Source organism: Parasteatoda tepidariorum, chromosome X1 (genome assembly GCF_043381705.1).
Source record: "Parasteatoda tepidariorum isolate YZ-2023 chromosome X1, CAS_Ptep_4.0, whole genome shotgun sequence".
In the NCBI taxonomy this organism is placed as follows: Eukaryota; Metazoa; Arthropoda; class Arachnida; order Araneae; family Theridiidae; genus Parasteatoda; species Parasteatoda tepidariorum.
In genome coordinates, this window is record NC_092214.1 from 45981274 (window position 1) to 45989420 (window position 8147).

At 26.0% G+C, this 8147-nt stretch overlaps 1 protein-coding gene across 1 annotated transcript in view; it reads right to left on the minus strand.

Moving 5' to 3' along the window:
* The window catches only part of LOC107448567 (CD109 antigen), a 129470-nt gene extending 121525 nt beyond the window's left edge, over window positions 1-7945 (minus strand). The window contains exon 1 of the mRNA XM_016063821.3: window positions 7612-7945. The gene's annotated coding sequence lies outside the window, so the exon portion shown is untranslated. The remainder of the gene's footprint in view (window positions 1-7611) is intronic.
* Between the last annotated feature and the right edge of the window lie 202 nt (window positions 7946-8147).

The window sequence follows — 8147 nt, forward strand, 5'->3', positions numbered from 1 at the left end:
TTCATAAGTGTTTTCAAAATTAATTTAACTTACAGGTAAGATCCCTTTACCTTGACATAATTTGAACGGGTACGATTACTCCAATTCAATATCTTTACCCGCACTTTTTTTCTCATTATGCCATCAATTGTTGAAAAGATTCGATCAAATCAGTATTTTGAAACAATTTAAACAATTGCATTTACAGATATGAATATAAATTGGTATAAACGTACATGAGGTGCTCGTAAAACTTTATATCCGCGTTACCTGCATAATAATTCTTTTTTCTTTAGGTCAGAGTGATTTGAACATAAAGCTCCCTCAGAAATATTAGGCCCAAAATATCAACATATTCCATCAAATATTCTAAGCTTCACCCATTAAAAGATCTTCACAAGCATGACATATTGAAAACAATAAAAACAAAAGATGAATGACAATCTTATGCAGATTTACAACTGAAAAACTCGAGTGTTTTAAGTCTTGCGCGTCTCTCACAGAACAAACCGTTAGAACTCAGAATAAATTTGTGTACACATCGTAATGCGGAAAATCACTAAATATATTTTTGTGGAAACAATAGGTGAAGGTTTTTTTGGATCTAAAGTTTGTCTTATTCTGACAGAAATTCAATGAAAAAAAGAATACAATTTTCTTTGAAGAATCAGATTAAGTTAAGTAGTTCTCTTCTTTTAGTTTTATTATTCTTTTTATTTTACGGAAGCATCAAAAGAAATCGCATTTTAATTCATTGAATAGTAGCTGATGATCAAAATATTGATGTTAAAGAAGGTTTTTTTTTTCAATTTTCAGTTCGTCCCTTCGAAAACTTGCATTCTCACTGCCTAATCTTCTCAAAATAATCTTTGAGCTAATCAAAATAATATAATTAATCTGTTAGAATCTACAACAGTACCTCATAAAATTTTACTTACGTTTTTTACATACATATATCAAAATGATCCAAATATTTTCTCAAGTTCTAAAAAAACAAATAAACTTTAATTTGAAAGAAAATACTTGTAAATGTTCTTTCAAACAAAACTTTTTTATAAAATACATCTGGTTTTCTTTTCAGTTTTAGGCACTCTATTTTCAAATTAAGCTTTCTGTTTCATAAGTTTAAAAGAACTTCTGACATTTAATTAAAATAACATGAAATTTCAATTTGTATTCAACAATTATCAAAAATTTAGAAAATCAGTCTTAATTATTTTATTTTACTATGCCACCGTTATTAAACAACCTTTCCACTTATTTAAATTTAAGGCAATAATATTCCCCTATATGTCCTCGTTGTTTTAAGCCGGGGTTTTAACATGAATTTTCAATTTGTATTTCACAATTATCAAAAATTTAGAAAATCAGTCTTAATTATTTTATTTCACTTTGTCACCGTTGTTAAACAACCTTTCCACTTATTTAAATTTAAGGCAATAATCTTTCCCTACATGCCCTCGTGGTTTTAAACCGTGGTTTTAATATGAAATTTCAATTTGTATTCAATAATTATCAAAAATTTAGAAAATCAGTCTTAATTATTTTATTTTACTTCGTCACCGTTGGGAAACAACCTTTCCACTTACTTAAATTTAAGGCAATAATATTTCCCTACATGACCTCGTGGTTTTAAACCAAACTCAAAATATAAGAGAATTCGTGAGTATAATGAAAATTTACCTTTCCAGGAGGATATCTTTAGATAAACTAATATACATTTTGCGAAACAAATATTACAGTCATGAAACCTTATCATGGTCAGCCCGATGACATGATTCATCCATCAATAGAATTATTTCATGTCGGCACAGTGGGTAAAAGCAAGACATGCTTGTGTATAAAGCGATGTTCAAACCCCTTAACTATCCAGTCCTATTTACAAATATTATTATTTTTAATCACTTTTATTACCTTTTTACGTTTTTATTGTTGTATAGATGGGATTCAAAACAATATTTTATTTTGCCATAAGTTGTTGCTATATATGTTGCTTTTAACCACCGAATTCTGCTAATTTTCTTCAATGTTGTCAGTATTTCTCGGTAAAAAGATATGCAATATGAGTAAAAATTAAACAACATTCAAATAATAGCAAATTTCGAAACGGAGAAAACTTTAATAAAAATTCAGTTTTATTGCTCCATGCTTTCGATAAATCATAAGAAGGACAAAACTCATGTTTAACGCATTTTGACGTAAAATTATTACGAAATGCGTCCGTTAAAAACTAGGACACATGCATTGTAATAAATTCTGGATCAAATTGAGATAAAAGGTACCGGCACTCAGGATGCAGATCCTTTTTACAAATCCATTTTTACCGAAGCATGAAATTCTGATATACCTGAACAAAAAATTTGATAAACTGTATTTTTTACAGTAATAATTAGTATGAAGTCACTGAATTACTTTAATTAAATAAAGATTACTGTAAAAATTGCAGTTTAATATTTCACGGATGGTGCACTTAAAGTGTCAGTTCTTTTTACCGTAAATTTGTGTGCTACAATGTACGATCCGAAAAAAAATTATCAATGGTTTGTCTATTTTTGATGTTTTTGACCTCCTCAAATGTACTTATTTTCATGAATATAATAACTTTTTGATATTGCGAAGTTTTATTTTCATAACGTTGATCTTCAACTTCGGATGTTTAATTAACAAATGACTGAAAAGATTTTGAGCTCGATAAAGGAGTTTAGATCAATACTTCTATGTATAACTTCCATATTATTGTTTTGAAACAAGAATTTTTTTAAATACGAGTTCTGCGAACTCGAGCATTATCATGTTGAAAAGTCCATTTCTGACGGCCGAATCAATTGTGTTAAGCAAAAAAATGATCTTTAAACTCACATTTATATGCACTTCTGAAATCTGAAGAGCCGAATACTTTAAAATAAAATTATTCTTATTTTTTGAGTTTTTTCCTTGCTTTAGTTTTACAAATCGGTGATTAAAATCTTATAGCTTTAATTTTGTTTCTTAAAAAAAGTGTATCTAGTGACAGTGAATTTTCAAGACATACTTTTTTTAATTATATATAAATATTTTTTAATAAATGATAAGTCGTTTACTTAATATTGAACAGAAAACAGCTACAAATTTTCTCCTCATTGAAATACAGTTAACTTTTGTAAACTTAAAATTATAAAAAAAGCAAAAATTGCCAGCCTTTTGAAGTAAAACTCTGCAAATGTCTCTGCATGAAAATCAATTGAAATAAGAATATCAAATTATCAATTTGTATTATTATGAAATATTTACCAATGTCTATAATATTTTGGATAGACAAATTATGTTGTTTTGCATTCTTCAAAAGGATTTTTCACACTGAGAAAAAAGTATGGTCAAAGCTACCAAAATAAAGTAAAACTTATTGTATTTCTGGCTCTATGGGGACGCCAAAAAGCTCGGTTATTTTTACTGCTGCGCATTTCTTATGATTTTGCTAAAATTGGCAAGAAAATATAATATTTAATAAAATTTGGCAAATGTGGTAAAAGTTGGTAATTTTGTCATGATACTTTAGAGCATGGAATAAAAACCATTTATTCACTTAAATTTACTATTCAGTCTTGTATTTTTTACTAAATGAGTGGTATTAAGAACTATAAGTTTGAAAATCAGCTATGCCATATAAACGGAAAAATTACGAAATCAGTGCTTTAAATATCGTGTATTTTGATTTTATTAACCTGAATTATGGAGGTTTTTTACCAAAAATGTCATTACCATGCAATACGGTAATTTTACCAGAATTTTTTTCTCCGAGTAGAAAAAATCTTTCAATACATAGTTTTTGTTATTTATCTATAACAGCTTAAAGCAATCATTATGAAATATTTTTTAAATCTATATAACATTTTTAACAATCTTTTGGACTGACCAAAATATAACAAGTATAAGAAACTTTTCGATATCAAGATATTTACAAAATTTTTCATGCATTAATTTATTTTCTTTTGTTGGATATAAAGGGATAATTGAGATTTTTATTTTTGAAATTGTCTGGCTCCCCGTGAAACTTACATTTAACAATGCATTTCAGAAAATGTTCTATTTTAATTATGAAATTAATGCTGTACTTTTTTAAATTAAATAAAATTAGCTAGCAAATGAAGCTGATCTGTACCTTTATGTACCACAAAAAAAATTGAAGCTCAGAGAAATTCTATAAATAAAGTTGAAAAATGTCTACATTTTGCACCAGTTACTACTTTGCCAATTCTAAATACACATCTTTAAATTTATTCGCAAACACTATGTGCCGAATACCCTCTTGCAAGTACTACTGCAAATAGCAATAAAGTCTTGCATTCACGTATTAATAAACTAACTTCTAACTTAAAAGTTGACTTTGTTGCTATTTGGCTTCGGATTACCCTATCGATTACTAACATATATGGCAACGTTACTTTTAAAAAGTAACGAGTAAAAGTACAAGTATTTTTAAAAAAGTAAGGAGTAAAAAGTTCTTATTTTAAAAAGTAACGAGTAAAAAGTACAAGTACAAGTACAAGTACTAAACAAAAAAAGTAACGATTTAAAAGTACATTTCTAGGAAATCGAAAATTCAAAGTAACCTAAAATTTTATTGAATAATATTCTTATGTTCTTTAATGTTTTTGCAAAATTGTTGTTATTTATTTAATTATTTTTAATTTTGAAAGTTATGGACATTAATTTATTTTTAAATTCGGAAGAATATTATAATATAATTTTATAATATAATCGTATAATATAATTTTAAAATCAAATATAATTTTAATATCAAACTTTTTATGGATTTGCACGAAAAAGAAATTTTATCTATTGATTTTAATTTTTAGTTTATTATTTTTATTTATTTAAATTACCATTGATTTAAAATTGTTTTACTCTTTAGAAACGCGTTTTAAAAGCACAAACATAAACAAAGCAAACACGGGGTTTCAGATAGCTTTGTGATCTTTGAGCTAGTAAAAAATAATTGAATGTGCAGTATAAGTTGAAACAGAAGGTATTTAAACACGAAGTTAGCTGTGAATGCATATATATTGCACATTAATTTTATAAATTAAAAAAACATAAGCATTTTTTTTTAATTTTAATTTCTTTTTTTTTTAGAAAGCTTACCGAGTTTTAGAAAAAAGTAACGATTTCATTCGATATTTCCGTTACAAATACTTGTACTTTTTCCCTAAAAAAGTAACGAAAGTACAAGTAAAAGTACTGAATTTAAAAAGTAACGAAGTACAAGTAAAAGTACGTACTTTTTACTTGTACCGGCGGTACAAGTAACGAAAGTAAAAGTTCTGCCATATATGATTACTAATAATAATTTAAATTGATGAAAACTATATAACTTCTAGGTAAAATGTATTATAAACTATTAAATACATAGAGAGAAAAATTCTGGTAAAATTACCCTATTGTATGATAATGACATTTCTAGTAAAAGAATGATTCTGGTAATAAAAATCAAAATATACAGTATTTAAACCATTCATTTTGTAATTTTTCTGTTCATATATTTGCGGCTAAGCAGAAATTCTGATTTTCAAAACAATAGTTCGTATTGCTACATATTTAGTGAAAAATACAAAATTTAAAATTTAACCAAATAAAAGGTTTTTATGCCATGCTATAAAATATCATTATAAAATTACGGCATTTACCAAATTTTATCACAGATAATAAAACCATATTTTATTATTAATTTTACCAAAATCATTATCAAAGTGCTTCTGTGAAAACTACTGAGTTTTTGGGTGTTCCCACAGAGCCAGGAACGCAATGAATTTTACCATATTTTGGTAGTTTTGACCATACTTTTTTGTCTCGGTCTACTTTTGTTTGAAAAATGTAACCAAAATATCGTTTGTATGAGTAACTGTATTATTCCCTACAGATTGTTTACAAATGATTTTTAATGTATATTCGAACAAATATTGCTGAAAGAAACATATAAAAAGTAAATCAAGAAAATTTTCAATTCTAAAGCATTTAATAAATATTTTTAAAACAATGGAATTGATAAAATGTCTTAAAATCAAGATATTTAATCAATAAAAAATGAGCCACACCCATTTTATTAGGACTTTACTTTCGTTCTAAAAAATTGAAATTCATAAAAAAAATCTCTCAGTATAAGTTTAGGATGAAAGAGCGCAAAGAAAAAGCATATTTAGCATTTTTCAATTGATATGTAAATTTCATAGTGAATTTTAAAAGGATATACGAAAAATTCCAAAAAAATGATTTCTGAAATATTTTCAGATTAGATTTTTAAAGTAAATATAAATGAATTAAAAAAGGAAAAAAGCAGTTTCATTAAAGTACAAAAATTTGAATTTCTTTCAAGAAATGAATTAGAAAATTTTAATGACTCAATATTTCTTTTAATTATTGGTAATATGAGACTTAGTATTGGCGGAAAAATACATTTAAATATATGAAACGTGTAAAAATGCATTTTGTACTTTAATACCTTTGACAATTCTGATATCAAAGGGGTTTCCCTGAGGAAAAAAAATCTTGGACATCGATATATTGGAAATGAGCTTTACTTTATCATTAAGCAATTCCATTAATAAATTAGTATATTATGATATACAAAAAGCTCAAGGGAAATTATTAGTACATCATAATGTTAAGTGTAGTGACATCTAAATTTTCTTTTGAAAACATTTTAAATGATTGAACACTTTACACGATTTAAATGAACTCTTTACATGATTTATTTATTTTGGATATGCTAAATAAGAATGTGGAGATGTTACGCGTCTTTTGAACATGTTAAGTGAAAGTTTTGAAAATGCTCAATTTTTCATGTTTCAAACCTTGTTGTTGACGACAGTAACCATAGAACATTAATTTATCCTGCCAAATCTTTAAATATAATTGTTTTCAATAGAAAAAAATTATTTTATCTATCACTTTCTGGTGTTTCTATCCATTATAAAATTGATTTTCTAAAAACATATATTAAAATGTTTCTTAATATAATTTTCAATTAAACTTTTCAAGTAAAGCCACCGGCGCTCAATTAAGAATTTTTTTTTAAAAAATATATTTATGTTGCTGTTAATAAACCGGTAAATTATGTTTGCTTACATATTAGTATCTATTTTCTGATCATTCTATTTTGTAGACTATTTATAATGCTTTTAGGCACTAAATAGATGTCATTACACCATCATTAAAATAATAATACACTTTATTAAATTTATTTTAAAATAAATCATTAAATAGCAAATTAAAATTAGTTTCAAAAATGTGTCGTTTTTATTATTTAGACAAACAAATTAGGTAAATAAAGGAAATTTTTAAAAAATATGTTTCTTCAATTGCTTTTTTGCTTTTTTTAAAGAATTGCTGTATTGCAGAAGAAGTGTATTGCTTTTCTTTTAAAGAAAAGTAATATCTATATCTAATAATTCATCACATTTTTTTAACTACTCATTTATTACATAAAATTGTTGCATTTTTATTTTCAAACAAAATATTGGCAAAAATAAAAAAGAAATACTACTGTTTCCTTAATATTAAAATAATTGATTTCTACTATGGTATTACAATTTAAAAATAAAAAAATATATTAATTTCCAAATTTTTTTTTATATATTTATGAAATGAAAAACTTACCTTAAATAAGCCTGCAATGTAATCCAATGCAATTATTACTATAAAAACACACCTAATTCATATAAATATATAATTTCTAATGAAACGAAACTTAAGGTATCCGAGGACCAAGTGTGCGAATGTCTGGACAGTAAATAAACAAAAGCGGCTCTCCATGGTGATTTTGATAATGCGACTTTCCTTGGCGCATGTGTCCGAACTGCGCAAGCGTCATATTATTTGAAAACCATTTTTACGTCTACTGTTAGAGTTGCTTGGCTACTTTGTTATTAAATAGGTTGTTCTTTTCGCTCTTTAATTACCTTTCATAATATTTCCTTTGAACAATGATTTCAAACGCTACTCAATAACGCAATATTTAATAGACAGAGAGGGGGAAAGAGACGACGTTATTGGTTAAAAATTACGAGAAGGTAGCTTTGATTTCATTCGATATCAAATTCTATGAGGTCACATGGTATTATCATAATTTTTTTTATAAAAAGAGGCTATTTAAATCTTATGAAAGTTTACATTTTCACAGTGTTACTGAAATT